Below are 20,398 nucleotides of genomic sequence, written 5' to 3' on the forward strand. Positions count from 1 at the left end.
GTTGACCGAGGAGGGCTATTTTTGCTTTACCAAAAGCCAATCACACAGGTCAGTGGCACCCCCTTGCTCAACCGCTATTCTTTGGGCATTAATTTTAATGTTTAAATAGCAAGTGCATTTTCCAAAGGCTGCATAAAGCACTAGATAAGTAGAAGACCACTGGCTTGGGAAGAACGAATGCTCAGCGAAGCCTTTCGCATAGAGAGAATGCTGAATATCTGCACCATTAGTTAGCATCAGAATCAGTTATGGTTGTCTGACTGATGGACAATTTTTTCCCGACCTGCTCTCTTTGCAAGTGCCCTATACTGTCTAGACAGTTGCATATTATTTATACATTCATTTCAGATTTTATGTTTTTTTTTCACTGAAGTTGTGCAGGTTTCATGCAGCCAAGTAACTATTGGAAATGCACTTCACGAAAAGCCATATAATTGCACCAGGTGAATGCCTTCTTTCTTAGAGTTGTGTCACCATTAAAATAATTTTTTTTTTTTTAAAAAAAGACCATCTTACGAGCTTTGGAAGAAAATGAGACCCAACTCCTCAACCTCCACTCTAAGTACACAGAGACGCACGTGACACACACACACACACACACACACACACAGACACACACACACACACACCTCCTGTCTTCAGAGTACCAGCAGCAGGCCATGGAGGGAATTAAAGACAGCTAATTTCAAAGGTTCTTAATCAATTCAAGTTGATCCCATTTGTTGATTAGGGAGTCAAAATGCATTATTTGCATTCTGTTTCAAATTCAGCATTTTCTTGCAGAGGTTCCAGGCTGGAGAAATCTCTTTCAGAGCGATCCCCTTGGGCAGAAAGGGAGTTAATTTGAAAACTCTGGTGAGTCTGATGGGTTGTGAAAGTTCCACATGAAACATTTATAATGGCTCCTTTCAGGGTGGTGGGTTTGTGTGTGTGTGTGTGTGTGTGTGTGTGTGTGTGTGTGTGTGCCTGTGGACTTCAGTAGTCATGAGCTTTGTGTAATTAACTGGGTAGTAAGCAGAATGCCCCCTTTCCATCCAGACACTCAGGTTGTATAGGACTTACAGCCACAGGAAGGGGGAATGGCAAAGTTTAGAGATCAGTTGGAGGGACATTCCCTTCCCTAGGTCTGCCTGCAACTGGGTGGAGGGGTAGTTCTGTGTGAGCCTCAGGCCCCAAGTCTGACCAATCCACTGCTCCAGATACAAAGTTTAAAACATTGAATTTTCCTGGTTTCATAGAGGGGTTACTTTCAGTGGGAGACTGAGGTTTGAAACGGGTTCCCTCAAGCCCAAGCCAGTGACCTGGTAAGCTCTGGAAAGTGTGCCCTGGCCTGAGTCAGAGGAAGTGAACCCAAGGGCCAGTTCTCTTGGGACCAGATGCTCAATGTAGCCAGAAGTGAGGGCATGCATCTGGAAATGCCCCCGCCCCCCTCTGATTTCACGCACTGTTACTTTTTGCTAGGAAAATCCCAGCCCTGCTTAGAAAAGAAGTGTGTTGATGTGTTATGTCCTACATAGCGGGAAAACACTACTTCTTTGGGGCAAGATTATATATTAACCTATTTGCATCTCATTTATGTCAACTGGAAGTGGTGAAGGTGAGCACTTCACAGGAATGGTGCCAGGGATGAATGTAACTCCCACTGGATACAATGTGTTCTATAGCTTTGGAGCCTCACCCCCTCACCCCCTCACCCCCTGCCCCCTCCATTACATACAGCTTACTTCCTGTGTCCCATGGCGGGGGGTCACAATTGACATCTGAAAATTTTCCCTGGCCACCAACTGGCCCACCATGTTCTCTTTAGCAGCCAACACCAACATTAAATTGTAAAGCTTGCTTATCGAGTGGCTAACGTGATTTTGGATGTAAAGAGTCCCCAGGAGGAAAGCCTACTCAACAGTCTTTTGGGAGGTGAGAAAGTTTTCCTTGTCTAAATACCAGTTCTAAAACACACCATTTCCTTCGATAACAGCCCAAACTGGCCCTTTTCAAAGGCTATTTCTTTCTCAGCCTTGATTTTATTTTCTGTTCCACTTCTACAGTAGAAGATTAATTCCTGCATTCTGCACATTGCCTGGAGTTCAGCGCACATGTTTACTGAGGTGTACAGCTCTCAAATAACTTTGGTGCTTCTTTCACCCACTGTTAGGAAGTATATTTAAAAGAAATTGCCTTTTATAGATTTAAATTACAAAAGTACTGATATCATGCAAAAGGCAGTTTAACTCATGCAAGCATACAAATAGGTAAATCTTAGGGAAAAAGATACCAAGGCTAATATGAATGTAAATAGGATTAGCTGCCTGCATTAGCAAAGGCTGTGAAATTTAAAGTACTTTCTGTTAGGTTATTCTTTAAAATACACCTATATTTCATGTGTGCATTTGTAGATATTTGGGAATGCATTTTACTTTGTCTTGGGCTTGCATTTCAAAACAAGTATAGACAAATGGCTCTGACTCCTGCTTATTGGCAGCCAGCGCAGATGTGGGATTTAATCTTCTTGATGCTTAAATATTTATTGACATAAAATTTTAAATCTCTAAAAAAAAAAAAGAAAGAAAGAAAAAGTTCGACCAAGAAAACGTAGATAAATATTGCGAAGAAATTAGATAACAGAGTATGAGTGAGTGGTTTGGGGCCATTTTGCAAACAATAGCCCGTGGGCCTGATTCAGCCCACTGCCCATTTTTGTTCATCCTCAAAGGTAGGAATGGTTTTCACATTTTTCAATGGCTGTAAAAAAAATCAGAAGAAGAATAATATTTCATGACACATAAAAATCATATAAAATTCAAAATTTAGCGTCCATAAATAAAGTTTTATTGGAATCCAGCCATGCCTATTTGTTTAACTGTTGGGTGCTTTCTCACTACAAAAGCAGATTTGAGTAGTTATAACAGTGACCCTTTGGTCCCCAGGATGTAAAACGTTTACCATCTGCCTTTCGTAGAAAATGTTCACCAGCCCCGGATGTGGAGTACAAGTATCTTCATGTACTTTAGTGTTGAGAATTAAAAGTATTTAGTTGGAGTTGGAAAGAATGAGAGTGAAGGTTGAGAAGTTGGGCTCTTTTTCTCTAGAAAGCATCTCCCGTATCTGTTTGAATTTAGATTATTTTCTTAGCTAGAAGCACCAGAAACATGAGAGGTAAGGCCTGTTGGTTTTTTTTAAAAATTAAGCCACAACCTAGCAGAGCACCCAGGGGCCCACAGGTATGACACTCTGGAAGGAGATGTGGTTGAGTGAGAAGGGGAGATCCCTCTTCCAGGCCCGACTTGCGGGATTCACACCTCCAGTCTGCCACATGGGATGTTGTCCTTAAAGCTTCTCTGTGCCATGTTGACCTTAGGCATAAAATAGGGGCAATAGTGAAAACTTGCCTCATAGGTTTATTGCTGGAATGAAATGAGATGATGCATTATCTAATGTTGAGAAGAAGGCCTGGCCTTTGCAAAGCTCAATTAGTGCTAGCAATTATTATTCTTTTTTAGATAGGATGTTTTCATTTGAGTCCTTGAGAATGCTGAGAGATAACTTTTGTTGTAGAAGCACCTATCTTTCTGGTCAACATATCTTTAGAGGGTCCATCAGGTAATCGTGCTTTGGGGTTTTGTTAGCAGAACACGCCCATGTGGTGTGCATGCCAGCTGAGGATAAAACACCAAAAATGCACTTTCCAGGAGATCTTGATTATTTGCCCCAAGCTATGCTAATCCAAACTGTTGGACGAGACTGAGAGAATGGCTGAATTGTTTTACTTCTGCCCACTTTGTCCTATAGAACGTAACTTTACATCTAGTTAAGGATGTTCAAGATCATCATTTTTACATGAGGACATGGAGGCCCAGTGAGACCGGGATGAACTTGGCCAAGACCTGATAGTAATGCAACCTCAGGGCCATGAGCAAGATTCAAGTCTTTTCACTCTCTGACCTGGAGCTCTTTTCACAGGAAGAAACACGCACTCAGCATCCTTCTCCTTAGTGCCATGATACTGAGCTCAGGGCCTAGCATGCAGCTAGTACTCAGTAAATACAAGAACAAGAAAAGTAGAAAACAAAACAAAACAAAACAAAAAAAGAATGAATGAGCTCCTTGAGCTCTTCTAAGCACCCCAAAACACACACAAACATGAGAAAGAAAGGACTATTCCAATGTTTAAATGAAGAAAACTGTCCACAATGAATTTTTTTATAGTAGATCTATTGCACTGTCTTATACCCGAGCGTCTGCCATGATCATGAGAGTCCAGTCCGTCATTCTTTTGCCAAGAATTATTCCTACTTCAGCCCGTGTGTACTGAGTTTATGCCTTTTCCTTTTCATTTTTCACCTACTCATATTTATATTATAGCAGTGTAGTTTATGAGTCTCTATAAACCACCTTCAATCCATATCGGAGTAAGGTATGGTGCACATAAGTGAATGAATAAATATGTGGATGGATAAAAAAGTAAATAAAAAACCAAAAGGAGAATAAATGGTAAGTTGGGTGAAAGAGAGTCAATCAACCAACCATTAATCTCTTTCAGACTGGCACACCCTAGGTGCTTAATGAATATAGGTTGACAGGATAGCTAGATTAATATATTTTAGAAAGCTTTTGAGCAGGTGAAGTTACCACAAAAATGTCACCTTGCTATCAAGTTGACTAAACTGGACACATTATTACAGAGCCCTTGAGTGAGATAAATTTTTGGTGTCTGTCCTCAAGAGGGATCTGGGAATATGCAGGCACCTTCTTGCCAGAGTAAGTCTGATCCATGAAAATCTAGATTTTCAAAACAGATCAAACTCATCTCCCTACTCATTTGCTCATTGAGTCGCTACATTTCTGCCAGTCCAGTACTAAATGATGGGGACCCACAGCCTTGTTCCTGCTCTCATGGAGCTCATTGTATAGAGGAGTAATTGGCATTGAACAGACAATCTGAATGGTGGGTTCTTCCTGGAAGTGTGAGCGGCACACTTTAGTGTGAAAGAGCTGATGGGGGAAGTCAGATTTAATCACGTATAAATTGAAACATGTTCTTCCTGAGGCTTAATGGTGTGTTTCCCACAGGTAGGAGGCCTGACCTGACTCCAACCTCCAGCACTTTGGGGAGCTTCTCTTCTCACTAAAGAGCTTAGAAGGCCAAAAGCCAGAGAGACCCATCAGATCGAGATCTACGTTGGTCCACACTGCTCCTTTTCTGAGGTTGTGTGCACAAAGCCAGGATCATTTAGAGGAAGTAGGAAAGAACTCAACTTGTGAGATGTATCAAGTGATCAGATGCCCCTGTTGGTTGACTGTGTGTCTGGCAACAGTCTCAATATGATGATGAATATTCATCTCATATAAATAATACATAACTGATATTTTTGTAAGCATCATTAACAATTTATACATTTGATAGGCATTTGGTGGAAGCATTTGATGAGCTTCTAGATTGTACAAAACACTGACCTGCCTACTGTGGAGGTGGTGGCCATGAAAGTGTGCCTCTCATGTCGCCCTTCAAGGAAGAACCCACCATTCAGCAGCAAGCCAGGCAGTTACCTGACAGCCTCCAGCTGCTGGCCTTCAGAATCCACTCAGCTTTCAGCCAACACCCATGCTCTTTCTTGGGAGTCCCCAGATCTTGGCCAATTTTGCCCAGTGCGGAGCTTTATCAATGTACAAGCTTTGCTCTGAAGCTTCCTGTTGAGATGACTTTATCAGATGAACCTCATGTTCTGAGGTTCTGTCTTCCTTATCCTGCTTCCTCCCCTCTCCTCTCTTCATCACTGTCAGGTCTGCACTGTGGCCCAGTGGCTTCCCCCCAATCTGTCCAGCTTCCTCCTTTGTCCCAGGCCACCTTCTAAGATGGCACTCAATAATCCCTGCCTCCTGGTATCCATGCCCTTGTGTCATCTCCTCTCTTGAATATTGGCTGGACTTAGTGACTCATTTTCAACAAACAGAAATCAGCAAAAGTGATGGGCAGTCACTTTGGAGAGTAGGTTACCAAAGACCATGACTTTACTAGCACTCTCTTGCTTTCTCCCCCATTTGCTCACTTCCACAAGGCAGGCTGCCATATTGTGAGCTGCCCTACGGAGAGGCAAAAAATTTCAGGTAGGCTGCAGCCTACAACCATCTGTGGCCCTCAGTGCAATAGTCTGGGTCCTGCCAACTACCATACAAGTGAACCTGGAAGAAGATCCTTCCTCATCTGAGCCTTTACACAAGACCAGAACTTCACTGACACTTTGCAGCCTTGTGAGAGACCACAAGTCAGATGTGCCCAGTTCCCTCCTACCCTTGTTCTCAACCCATAGAGACTATGGGGTAATTGGTTACACAGCAATGTCTGAATGATACATCCTCTTTTATCTTTTACAGGCATGACTCCTTCAGGCAGAGTCCTAACTCTGGACTCTGTTCTAGCCTCTGCTTTCTGGAAGACCCAACCGACCCATAGGCCATCAAATTTGAGGCTTTCAAGAAGAGTCAAGCTGGGAGTGCAGATGCAGAACAGGAGGTATGAGATTTCCTGAGCATGAGGTGAGAAGAGAAGGGATCAAGGGTGGGGTATGTATGTCACTTTAGGTGCTGGAAGAAGAGCCAGTTGAGGAGATTGAGGAGGGGATCTGAGAGCTTCCTCCCCCAGACAGCTTCCCTCACACTTCCCTGGCTCCTCTTCTGGCTCTCCACAGAGGCTGGGTGAGCTAACCCTCTTTCCTTGTCCTGCAGACTTACAGCCTGTTTTATAATCACTGCTTGCTGTGTCTACCTCCCTAGGAGCCCATGAGGGACCCTCGAACACAGGGCTAGTATCTTACTCACTGTTGATCTCCCCAGTGCTTCACGAAGCTGGTGTTTAGAAGAAGCCCATTTAATCTTAGGACACACGTTATGATGAGAATGTATGAAACTGGCAAAATAGGATGCAAGTTTGATTGAGAAACCAGAAAGTCAGCTAACAACCGCTGTATTGTGTAGTTCAACCCTTACCAGGGAGGTGGGGCAGTGGGTCTCAAGTGTATTTACAATGATTAAAAAAAAAAAAATACAAACCTAAACTATAGCTCACCCTTGTCAACATCTGCCTTGTAATATAGGCAAAGTAAAATACCCAATTTTCTCATTTAATATATGCATGTAATATATGCAAATTTTTCTAATTTAACCCTGTACCCTATAAGACAAAACTATTTCCCATTTTATAGTGAACAGACCAAAAATGAAGCATTGTTTAGTGGGCAGCAGAGTGAAGCCTTCATTGCAGGCCTTGATTGTTGGGACTTGGCAGTTCTGCTCTGTGTGAGATCATGACATCAAGTGAAGGCTCCCTGGGACTTCGATCTACAGTTAGATTACGCTTCTAGTGTCCAGGGGCCCAATCTCCAGGCCATTCAGAGGCTGGGAAGTTCCTCCCCTTCTGCTGAGATCTATGAGGTGATGGTCAAATAGCTGATGTGGCCAGGTGGGCCAGGTGTCTGAGTTCAGCCTTTTCTGGGGGAGAGCCTGGCCCACCAGTGAGAATAATATGTTAACCATCGATGACCTACCTTGCTCAGGTGCCATTCTGCTTACCTGTGGTTCAATGTCATGGAGATAAGGACAGAGTCTACCCCTTGAAATATGCCACAACCATTTGTTAAAGAGCCAAAAGCTTAATCAAGAAGCCAGTTAGTGTTCTTCATTTGGAATCATTTCTCCTTAACCATCCCGTACCCTGCCCCTAAATCAGCCAGCTATATGGCTATTCTACTGAAACAGTTTCAATAAACTGATTTTTCCTAGCACCATCCACAAATAAAAGGCTGCAGGGATTATATACACGCAGGTCCAAAAGCTCTTAAAGCATCAGGACGAGCATGTTTTCCTTGTAGTATAGAATCTTCATGCTGAGTGAGCATCTGGTGGTTACACTGTATGCATATTTTGGCAATCGCCAGATAGTTGCACAATTATCGAACCAATTTTGGTTAGACGCATGCCATGTTTTCCCAGCAGAATTGAAAAATACATGCAAATGACCACGGAAGGCATTTTTTTTTTTTTTTTTTTTTTTTTTTATTGGCTGGACTCAATGAAACAGTTATTTTGAGTGATTTTTTTTTATTTGAATTTCTATACAGGACCTCTGGTCAAAAGCTTTATCTGTTTCTAATTTCTAATACAGCAAAGAGGAAATTTATTTTAGGGGCCAGGAAATACTTCCTTAATCTTGATGCGCTTCTATCAATCTAGCAAGTAGCTTTGAAGAACTAGAGATATAAACTCAGCAACTGAAACCAGGATGAGGCAAGGGTACTGCTTTGACAGAAGCGCCAGCCAGTTCCACTTTCAAAGAGGCTACAATGCGCTGGCGTGGGACAAGCATAAAGACTGGCATCCCACTTTCTTGCTTCTTTTTTTCAAAGTGTGGTCCCTGGCAGCATCAACATCAGCTGGTTCGAAAGACAGAATCTCAGGCCTCCCCCTAGACCTATGGAATCAGAATGCCCCTGAACAGGAGGCCCTGGGTGCTTCTTCTGCATATTAATTCTGAGAAATCAGTGTAGTGCCAGTCTTGTCTGGAACCTACCACACTGATCTGAGTACTTCCCATATTTAAAATGAGGAATTTGGGGCACTCAGCTGGCTCAGTCAGTAGAACATGTGACTCTTGATCTTGAGGTTTTGAGTTCAAGCCCTGCACCGGGTGTAGAGATTACTTAAAAAAATAAAATCTTAAAAAAACAAAACAACAACAAAAAAAAAACCCGAGGAATTTAGCCTAGAGCAGTTGCTTTCTAAAGTAGGATCTCCCAGACACTCATATCATAAGATGATCCCTGGTAGAAAGGATTCTGTAGCCAAACATGTTTAACAACATACTGTTACTTAATGCAGACTAGTTTATTAAAGGCTCAGAGAAGTCCTGCAGTAAAACGGCCTTTTTAAGTGGCATAAATTTATGCTGTCTCCGAACCATTTTTCACATAAAATTGAGTATCATCCCAAGGAATTTGTGTTGCACTGAGCATACTCTGCAGGAAATAGCTTCTAAAGTCGCTTTTACTTCTCTCATCCTATATAACAAATTTCCTCCATGCACGTTCGTTAGTATTTATGCTGTGACAGATTGTACCTTTCTATAATCCTCTATCAGATCTAAATGTCACTCTTCTCAGCTTGTTTGAGCCTTTAAAAGGCTTGACCTGGAAGTCTAGATCAAAAGAAGACTAGTATAGAATGGCCAACCATCCTGTTTCTGCCCAGGACTTTCCTGGTTTTAGTACTGAAAATGCCTTGTCCCAGGAAACTTGTCAGTCCCGCACCAACCAGGGCAGCTGAGCAACATAAAAACAGAGCAGTCTTCACAAGACAGGCAAACTGCCCACCTTCTATTTCTTTTCTCTCTCTAGCCAATTCCCATCCCCACTCCTTCCCTCAAATAATCAACACAGGAAGAATTGCCTGGTAGTTTGGTCAGATTGAAAGCAAAGCAAAAAAAAAAAAAAAGGAGAGCGAGAGAGAGAGAGAGAGAGAGAGAGAGAGAGAGAGACCAAGTGACTGGTAGTTGACTTTGTAGACACAGATCATATGGATTTCAATTCCAATGAATGCATTTGTCCCAGTCCCCCACCCTGACACAAGAAGAAATCCCAAGCTTAAGGTAGACTGTGAGTCTTCGCTTCACAAAAGCAGATTCATCATAATTGAAATATAAAGATCTGCTTTGGAGGAAGCATGATTAGTGCTGAAGGTGTCGGATGTATTGTTGCATCTTTAATCAGTTCTTGAAGAAATGTAGTATCCCCCGTAGGAATGAAATCTAGATCACTCGGGTTTCTAAGTATGAACATTCTGTGTAGGTAGACTGCTCCTGCCCTTGAACCTTTTTTCCTGAGGCTTTCAGATACATTATATTTGATTGACGAGATCCACGCACATGTCCAAAATTCCTAGATCAGAGATTCTGTTTCCTTGTCATGGTCCAACCTCTGTGAAGTATACCTCTTTATTAAACACTTATGAAGTTTCTGAGTCCTTCTTGTAATCCCTATAATTCTAAATTCCAGCCTTACCTCCTTGCATTGCATTTTCCTAGTTTGACTTAAACAGAACATTTCAAAGACGTCGTGGCGACCAGAATTGGATACCTTCTTTTTTTGCAAGAGCAAAAACAAGTATGAGCATCCTTTAAATAACAATATTTTCTGATGTTAATGTCGAATTAATCCAAGAAATGAATATGTATTGATGGTATTCTTTTGGGTTTTGAAAATCCTTACAACCACATAATTAAATGAGTGCCTTTAGAAATACTGATAAAAGCCCATTGCCATTCAAATATCTATACAAGACAATGGCCGTAAGCTGTGGGCTTGGGAGATTAGTTTGGCCACGAGCCAGTGTTTATCACAATATTTCCATCTCAGCTGATAAAATTTAATCATTCTTATTTAAATAGAAATCAGAATTAATGCAGGTTTTAAAGAGAAGGAATAATAAACAAATCGCACTATCTTTATTTCAGAGCTTCTGGCATATATTCAGAATGGAAATGCTAGCGGTTGTTGTGCTGTTTTTCTAGCCTGGACTTTCATTCCAGAGTCCTCAAAAATAATGAGCTATATTGCTTCTCGAATATTTATTTCCTCAGCTCTGCTGTAAGTAAAGTGGTTTCCACCCTCCTCTCCAGTGGGATAAACAGGGCTTTGTGTGAGACAGGCACACGGACTGAATTGGAGTCAGCAGCACTGTTCCTCCCAGGGTGGCCAGGGGTTTGGGCTGACCTGTGGGCATCCTCACACCCGGGGGGCCCTGAGCCCAATGGCAGGAAGTGAGAAGGTAGCTGGGGTGGAGGGGGTGCCTGGCTGACTCTGGACTGGAGCAGGGGGCTGCTCCCGGTCAAGTCCAGAGTCAGATCTCCCTGGGAACAGCCAGATATCACAGCTTCCTACAAGCAGTTACAGCCCATTGGCCATTTAGTTCAACTCTCTTGGGGGGTGAGCAAGTGGAGGTCCAGAGAACCCAAAGTGTCGTGCTCGCCCAGGGTCACCTGTCAAGTTAGCCGGAAAGCCACCATGCAGTCAGGTCTCCGGAGCCCAGCCTGGTGTTCTTTTGAGTCCTTAAAGGTCCTATTCATCCAGGGCAACTCAGCACCATTTTGTTTTGACTCTGTCTCTACATTTCGCTTCATGTCTCAAACGCTTTATACCAAACCAAGCCCTTTCAAATTGAGGTATGTCCTGTGCACAAAGTGAACAAAGCAATGAAAGGCACTCAGTTTCCCCCAGGAATTTTGTTTCTTAGGTGAAGATATCTAGAGAACCTCTTTTTCCTTCAATAATATTGTTAAAATTTTAAATGTCTTCCATGTCAATATAAAAAGACAAGTCCCAGTTTGTCCATGACTTCACTGTCTCAATAATATAAGTAACATTAAGAAATACATAAAATAAAAGGATTCCAATAGGTAAGATTTACTGATCATCTACTACGTTTACTAGCTCTTCCCTGCACTGTCTTATTTAATCCATACAACATCCCAGAGAGCTGGGTATCATTCTTATCCCCATTTTACAGATAAGAAAGCTGAAGGACAAAAGGGTCATCACAAGCAAGTGGCAGAGCTGGGATTCCAACATAAGCCATCTGTGTAGCCTCAGAAATGTGGATTCTCAATTTCGCCAACACTAAGAATTTACCCGAGTTTTAGGTTTTATTCCATCTTCAAACTTTATTATGCATCTCATTGTTTCCATGGCCATATAATCTCTCCCAAGTAGGAATCAGGCCCCATTAAAGTCAATGGGTGTAAACAGATTTGTTAGAAAAGACATTTTGGAATCAATTTGACTCTATTACTTTTGACTTTGTTGTGAATTTCAGTTTGGGTTAAGGGTGTATCAGACTTCAAAACATCTGGTTAGGTCATTTAAGAACTTTCCTGAGACTTCACAACCCCTTAAGACTTCCTTTCAAATTCAGACATTTCCTCTGTCACCACGCTCTTAAAAATGCTTTGAGAAACAATGAAACAATGCTTGATTCATTTGAGAAAATGCATAGAGGCCTCCTTAATCTGGTATCAATGGGAATAAGATGTTTCACATAAGTAAAATCTTAGGAAACTAAACCTTAGAACTCTAAGAGCTGAAAATGTTTTGTTTTTTTCCCACTAGTTTTTGGTGGCTGCACATCTTTTTTTTTTTTTTTTACCTTTTTTGGTCTGGTTTAACAATTTTGTGATAAACCCAAGCCATGATTGCAATTATTACTAATACACTATGTGCCCCAGTGAGAGTCTCTGGGAAAACATTCTTTTGGGATCTAGGATTCCCTAACACATGCTACTTAATAATAACGTCCCCTAAATCACTTGAAACCCTTAGATCCTAATATATAAACAGAAAGACATCGCTTGATGGCAATGCCATAGTTTGAATTCAGATGCCTGCTTGCATTTTGATAATGTGATTGGTTGTTAGGAATATGAACACAAGCTATGAGTTGATGAATTGTGGGCGATCTGGCCCATGCTGTCTCTAAGAGGCATGACTATTTCCTGTAGATAGTCCCTAATGGGGCAAGACATGTCAGCTGGCCTGTGCTACTGCCATTAGCTCTGCTGCAACCTCTGTGGGACCATTGTCCCCACCCTGAATAGACGAGGCTGAGACTCTGGGACTCTCTGGAAGCCAGGACATTAGCATCTTTCTACTCAAAGACATTTAGGTGGTTTCTACTTTTTCACTATTAAAAACAGGGCCGCAAGGAACATAACAGGGGTGATGTCTCCTTGTGCACATAAACTGAGGGTATCTCTGGGGCAGGGACCTAGACCTAAACTCTAGGCATTGTCAACTTTCCCCAGGACCATTGAGTTGCTCTCCAAACTGATGACACCAATTTACATTCTCATCGGCAGTATATAAGAAGGGGTACCCCATTCCCTACTATTCTCAACAACACCTGGTCTTCTCGAATTAAAAAAAAAAGTTATTATAGTACTGATAGAAATACTTTTTAAAAAATCACTTTATTGAGGTATGATTGATGAATGAAAAGCTGTACATATTTAATGTAAAACAACTTGAAGTGTTTGAAGAGAAGTATAGATCTGTGAACCCATCACTGCAATCTAGGCCATAACCATATCCATTACCTCCAAAAGTTTCCTCCTGCCTTCTATATTGTTCTCATCATTGTTATTATGGATAGGAACACTTTATATATTTTTTAGCAATTTTTAAGTGTATAATACAGTATTGTTAATTCTAGGCACCATGCTATATGGCAGATCTCTAGGACTAACCCTTCTTTATTACTGAAAGTTTGTACCCCTTGACGAATGCTTCCCCATCCCCTCTCTACCCCAGCTTCTGGCAACTGCCATCCCAGTCTCTGCTTCTATAAAGTATGACTATTTTAGATTCCTCATATAAGTGAGAGCATGCAGTATTTGTCCTCCTGTGTCTGGTTTATTTCCCTTGGCATAATGCCCTCCAGATTTATCCATGTTGTTGCAAGTAGCAGGATTTTCTTCTTTCTAAAGGCTGAATAATATTCCATTATATGTACATATCACATCTGCTTTACTATTTGTCCATCGATGGACATCTAGGTGGCTTCCATGTCTTGGCTATATGAATGCTACAGTGAACATGGGGAGGCAGGTACCTCTTCTGGATCCTGATTTCAACTTATTAGTCTTCTCCTTTGTGCCTCTTAGCTAGTATGTTTTAGTCTTCTGTCAAACCGAAATTTTAAATGTAATAACTCAATTATGAGCAACAGAAATGTTCACCTATTTCCATGAGGCAATTACTTATGATCATCTCTTGATTGAAAAATCAATGACGTAGAGAAAGAAGTTACATTTTGCCTGACAACGGAGCCTGTTCCAACCATTTTGCTGCTTAAAAAAGGACTACTGGTGTTTAGATTTTTTAATTTTTGCTTTATTTTTGAGAGGGAAAGAGAGTGAGAGTGCAGAAACATGCACGCAAGAGCATGGAGAGGGTTGGGGCAGAGGGAGAGAGAATCTTTTTTTTTTTTTTAAGATTTTATTTATTTATTCATGAGAGAGAGAGACAGAGATAGAGACAGAGACAGAGAGAGAAGCAGGCTCCATGCAGGGAGCTTGATGTGGGGCTCGATCCTGGGACTCCAGGATCATGCCCTGGGCCAAAGGTGGCGCTAAACCACTGAGCCACCCAGGCTGCCCCAGAGAGAGAGAATCTTAAGTAGGCTTCATGCTCAGCACAGAGTCCATCTCAGGGCTTGATCCCACAACCCTGAGATCATGACCTGTGCTGAAATCAAGAGTCAGATGCTTAACGAACTGAGCCACTCGGGTGCCCTTCAATCTTTTAAATATACCTATAGAAGTCTGCTTAACCAAGACACAAGAAAGAGAAATCATAATTCAGATTCCAGCATTCTGGGCAGTTTCTCTGCCCTCCTCAACCCGAGTCCAAGGATGAACAGTGCTGACCCCCAAATAGGCAAAAGGCAGAAGTTGTGGGGAGATGATGAGGTCACGTTCCTCTTTGCCCAGAGAACCATGTCACAGGTATGACAACACAGAGCAACAGGCATCAGCCTCTGTGTTGGGGGACAGCAAAGAACCAGGGGAAATCCCGTGCTGACTGGGAAGCAGGATACGCAGCCCAGCCAAGGAAAGATGCTGATGTGCAGCCCCGGGGATGGCACCTCATGGCTGTCCCCATCCCCCATGGGATTTGGAAATTTAGATTTTTTTTAATACTAAGCCTCCCAATGTTTTATATTATTTAAAAACTGGCAAAACTGAGACACCTGGGTGGCTCAGTGGTTGAGCGTCTATCTTTGGCTCAGGGTGTGATCCTGGGGTCCTGGAATCGAGTCCTGCATCAGGCTCCCCGCAGGGAGTCTGCTTCTCCCTCTGCCTGTGTCTCTGCCTCTCTCTGTGTGTCTCTCATGAATAAATAAATAAAATCCAAACACATACATACATACATACATACATACATACTGGCATCTAATTTAACTCAATTTTTTTTTTTTTTTTAATGCTACATTACTGAGCCCAGTGCAGGCCTAACAAAAGAGGCCTAAGGGCTATAACAGGCTAATGGGACACCAACCAGTTTTCTTGCTGGGGATGGCATGGCCTCTTATGAGAGTCCCTATGTGTTTCCAGTTAAAAATTTGGCCCTTCTTAATCATGTCACTACCCCATAGATTTTCAGCACTCACATACCTAATTTCTACTAACCTTGCAATCATTTTCATTCAATGCTTTGCAGTTTCTCCAGCAGTTTCATTTCTGTGTTTGTCTCACTATCTGGATCAGAGCTACTTAGGATCAAGTCAGACAATGGACTAGACTCTAGGGAGGCCCCTGCCTTCAAAGAAAGAAGACAGGAAGGTATATACCTGCCTGTACCAGGGGAGGTACAGCCCAGTGATGGCCTGAGGGCCAGAACATCTGCTTCTCAGGCCCATTGATTATTCCAGTCATAACCTCTGGACTCAGCTTCCTCATTCCTTGCCTAAACCATCACAGAAGGCCCTGACTGACCTTTAAAAATCACTGCAGCCAGAGTGACCTGGTTATGTTCCTACTTACATCCTTTTAAAGCTTCTTACTGCTCTTTAGATGAAGCCCCCAGGGACCTAAGGAGACCTGCCTGGTTTGCATCCTCTCCAGCCCCATCTCCCACACCCTCCTTATCTTTTCCACTTCTTGCCATTTAGTTCTCAAACCCTTTACCTTTTCCCCCTACCACTGGGCCTTTGCACATACTACTCCCTGTTTAGACCCTGCCCTTTCCCTGGTTAAACCATCCTCAGAAGGTTTCAGATCTCAACACCAGCATTGTTTGGGTGAGGAAAGCTTTCCTGAGCCCCTAGACCAGGTCAGGCTTCCCCATGATCCATGGGATTCCCAGCTCCATGAGAACAGAGGTTTTGTCTAGGTTCTTAGCCACTAAATTCCTAGCTGGTTGCACTATGCCTGGCACAATGTAGGCACAAATCAAATGCTCAGTGCATGAAGGTAGGCAGAAAAATAAGAGATGTTGCCATGGTGTGATTTCAGGACTACCTGTGAGGTCCCTCTGTCCTAAAATTAAGTTTTCATCTGTCACCTCTATCAGGAGATAAGGTCTTTACTTTTATAGTAGGAAATATGGCTAAAGAAAAAACATCCTTCCATGTCCTTTCCCTGAAAGTGGAGTTGAAGAGTACCAGGGAGAACTTGTGGGCACCAGGAGCGTGTTCTGTGCCTTGATGACTTTGAATCCACCACTGCACCAAGTACCACCAGGAGAGATGTGACATATATGAAAAAAATGCATTTTCATTTTTTGTTTTAGATTTTATTTATTTTTTTTATTCATAAGAGACACAGAAAGAGGCAGAGAAATAGGCAGAGGGAGAAGCAGGCTCCCTTGAGGGAGCCTGATGCAGGACTCGATCCCGGGACCCTGGGATCACAACCTGAGCTGAAGGCAGACGTTCGACTGCTGAGCCACCCAGGTGCCCCAATGCATTTTCATTTTGAGGATGCAGCATCTGGAAGGGATCCAGATACTTTGCCGCCCAAAGTGTGGTCTGCAGTCCAGCAGCCTCGACATGACCTGGAGCTGGTTGGCTGTCAACTTCATGTGGACAGAAGTTTTGTCTAGTTTACTATTGCATTCCCATGGCCCAGAATGGAGGCAGGTGCACAGCATGTGTTCGATAAATGTTTGAATGAATGAGTGATGGAAAACATAAATGCTGGATTCAAGGGACATCGGACTGAGGGAATGTTGGAGATGGAGTGAAGGCTGAAGGAAGGAACATGAGAGCGTGGCATCACAGGTGTGCAGGTGATGGATTGTTTCCCTTTGGGCACACAGCCCTGAGAGAGGGGTGAAGAGAAGGTGGGCAATCGCCCACTTGGCCTGGAAGGTGGAGCTTTGGCTTTGATTGAAGAAAAAAACCCCAGATAGGAGCTGGACTTCCTCCCTCCTTCTTGGCCTCACCTTGTCAGGGACATGGGGCCACATGCCATGTTTGGACATTGAAAAATGAAAAACAAAAAACCTGTTTGCTCTATGAAACTGTTCCTATTGCCTCCAATCTGAACAAAACTTGCTTTACTTAATCCTCCACTGTGATCATTATTAATCAAGGCAACATAACCCCAACCCCTTGGTCTAAGCCAAGCCCCAGGCTCACAAATGCTCATGGGATCCTTGTAATGAGATCTTCACCAGTGCTTACTGGATCCTTGTAATGGGATCCTCATCAGTGCTCATGGGATCCTGGTAATGAGACCCTCACCAGTGCTCATGTAACTCATTACAAGAATTTCATGAGCACATGCAAGTCACAGAAAGAGGAAGAAGGAGGGCAAATGATGCAGTGACGCATCTGAATCAAGACTTGCATACCCAGGCAAGATGTAAAGGAAAAACTACATTTTCAAAAAGCTTTTATTCATTTATTTATTTGTGAGAGAGAGAGAGAGAGAGCATGAGCAGTGGGGAGGAGCAGAGGGAGAGGGTTAAAGCAGACTCCCCACTGAGCACGGGGCCTGACACAGAGCTTGATCTCAGGACCCTGAGATCATGACGAGAGTTGAAATCAAGAGTTGGATGCCCAACTGACTGAGCCACCTGGGCACTCCTACATTCTCTTATTAATATAATTCCTAGCAGAAACAGATCCATGAAATAATAAGCGCTGAATGTGGGACATGGAACATGGTATATTGTTTGGCAAATTCTCTGTCCTAGTGATGGAAGCCATGATAGTTAACACTTGTGTAGCACTAACTGTGCTGAGAAACTTACTCATATTAACTCATTTTACCTTCCTAACAATCCAACGGAGAACCATGATCACGTTCCCATTTCACAGATAAGGAACTGAGGCAGTGAGAGATTAAGAAACTTCCCCCAGGATCACCTAGCCACTGAGTGAATAGCAAAGTTGACATCTGAACCCACGCTGCCAGGCTCCCTGGGTACATTTTATCTCAAGCTCTATATTCTACATGGATGATTATTAAAAGAAGAAAAGCATGCATGCATTCATTCTGCAGATCTGTGAGCCCCTGTATGAACGAGGCCCTCTGTGTGGGGAGCCAAAGGCAAAAGTAGCAAGCCCTTACCCTTGCACGGTGGTCTAGAAGATAAATGTCCTTGATTGTCTCGTGGTCCTTTTCATAGCTGTGGACGCCTGAGAGCCAGAACACTTACATATCTTTTTCGAGGTCCTATGATTAGAAACAGAATGACTTAGAACCCGAACCTGGATGTTTTAACTCCAGACCTGGTGTTGTTTCTACCCTAACATGCTTATTTAAAATACCAGAGGAGGGCAGCCCGGGTAGCGCAGCGGTTTAGCGCCGCCTGCAGCCCAGGGTGTGATCCTGGAGTCCTGGGATCAAGTCCCACATCGAGCTCCCTGCATGGAGCCTGCTTCTCCCCGCGTGTGTCTCTGCCTCTCTCTCTCTCTCTCTGTGTCTCTATGAATAAATAAATAAATAAAATCTTTAAAAAAAAATACCAGAGGATATCAGACCTGCAGATGTGTGATAGGAATAAAACTGACTGAGCAGCAGTGTTTGTGATTTATAAGGACATATTGAATACCATGGGTAGATACAGAGTGTCACAGTGTCATGGACCAAATGCCACCATCCTAATGGAAGTACTCACCTCCTTCACTAGCTCTCCCAGAGAGGTGTTGGCGCAGGTTGTTTTATTTTTTATTTTTTTATTTTTTATTTATTTATTTATTTATTTATTTATTTATTTATTTATTTATTTTGCAGGTTGTTTTAAAAGAGTAAATATAAAATATCTTTCTACGAGACCTGGGTGGCTCAGTTGGTTAAGCTTCCAATTCCTGGTTTCGGCTCCAGTCGTGATCCCACGGTCGTGAGATCGAGCCCCAGGTCGGGCTCAGCACAGAGTCTGCTTCATATTCTCTCTCCTTCTCCCTCTGCCTCCTTCTCCCTCTGCCCCATGTGCTCTCTCTCTCTCTTTCAAAACAAATTTTAAAATCTTAAAAACATGTATCTTTTGAAATATATGACTACATGGGCCACACTTTCTACTCAGAAGAGTATGTCCTGAAACTCATAAAATTCTCTAGAAAGTCCTCTTTGCCAGTATGAGAATGATTTGGGGTCCACATTTCTCCCCCTTATGGATTGACTTGCCCACTTAAAAGGTTGCCCTTTTGTAATGAACTCTCATTAAAATGCTCAGTTAGCGACATCGATAAGTTTATCCCTCAGAGAAGGCAAGCGTGCTGGAGCCCTAATGACATGGTCTTTCGCTGTTCTTGAGGCATTGATTTACCCTCACCTGCCAGAAATCATTAGCGAACGATTGCTATTTTCTGATAGTTTTGAAAGGAGGATAACTTTTAGTAAATAATCATTGGCTGCTTTCCCAGGGGGTAAAACCGGATTGGAGCCGCTCTGAAACGCCACATTGGTTTATTTTTTAGTGGGTGTATTTAGGAAAGGATGGAAATTGCATTCCAAGCAGCTAATTATAGGATAAGTGTGCCTACTTAACCAGGCAGCGAGCATGTCAGCTCTGCACAGAGCTCTCACATTATATACATTTTCTGTTCTCCGGATAATTAACAGGATCAAAATATTACTGTCAGATTCAAGGGGAAAATTAACACATTATCTTAATTGTCTTTTCTACTCAGGTACAAGGCATTACCATTTCAAAAAGGACTTGTCTAATACATTGGAATTTTAAACTACAATTCCTGAAGATGCCATTAATCCCTTTCCAAACTTTGATCTACTGTTGTGATATCTTTGGATCCTGGTTTCTCTGTTTCACGTTTGAACTCTTGGGTTAAAGATATTATTAAAAAGTAAACTTTATAAACTTACAATTAAAGAAATGATATCAAGACAAAGTCGATAAATACTTAAAACTCAGACCTTCCTAATTATTTTATTACATTTTACTATGATCTAAGTTATTGAGATTATTATATCTGTATGATGGAAAGGCCTTATAAAGGTGACTGGTATTCATTCATCTTTCCCCAGCTCTACACTCGGTGACGTTACATGCGTAGCCTGACATCAGCCACAGTGGGGGTGTTTACACTATAGAAAATGGTAAATACTAGAAGTCAAGGCTTTGCTGGTTGTCTAGACCAGGTTTGGCAAACTATAGTTCGAGGGCTGGATGCTTATTTTACAGATTTTGTGTATTTATTTGAGACAGAGAGAGAGAGAGAGTAGAGGGAGGGGCAGAGGGAGAGGGAGAAGCAGGCTCCCTGCTCAGCAGGCTGCGGGCTCAATCCCAGGACCCTGAGAACATGACCTGAGTCGAAGGCAAATGCTGAAATGACTGAGCCACACAGGTGCCCCTGGATGCGTATTTTAGTGAATAAAGTTGATTGGAACACA

General features: G+C 42.5%; 1 long non-coding RNA gene across 4 annotated transcripts in view; it reads left to right on the forward strand.

Annotated features, from left to right (window-relative positions):
- LOC102155218 overlaps positions 1–19,891 on the forward strand; it is a 43,600-nt gene extending 23,709 nt beyond the window's left edge. For 2 of the 4 annotated variants that reach the window (XR_005355747.1, XR_005355745.1), the window contains 6 exons: positions 784–855; positions 1,808–1,914; positions 5,068–5,202; positions 6,370–6,508; positions 10,499–10,631; positions 19,678–19,891. This is a non-coding gene — a long non-coding RNA (uncharacterized LOC102155218). Of the gene's footprint in view, positions 1–783; positions 856–1,807; positions 1,915–5,067; positions 5,203–6,369; positions 6,532–10,498; positions 10,632–19,677 lie in introns of all 4 variants that reach the window. The other 2 variants (XR_005355746.1, XR_005355748.1) reach the window with 2 other exon arrangements.
- Positions 19,892–20,398: the final 507 nt, after the last annotated feature.

This window comes from Canis lupus, chromosome 2 (genome assembly GCF_011100685.1).
Source record: "Canis lupus familiaris isolate Mischka breed German Shepherd chromosome 2, alternate assembly UU_Cfam_GSD_1.0, whole genome shotgun sequence".
Lineage (NCBI taxonomy): Eukaryota > Metazoa > Chordata > Mammalia > Carnivora > Canidae > Canis > Canis lupus.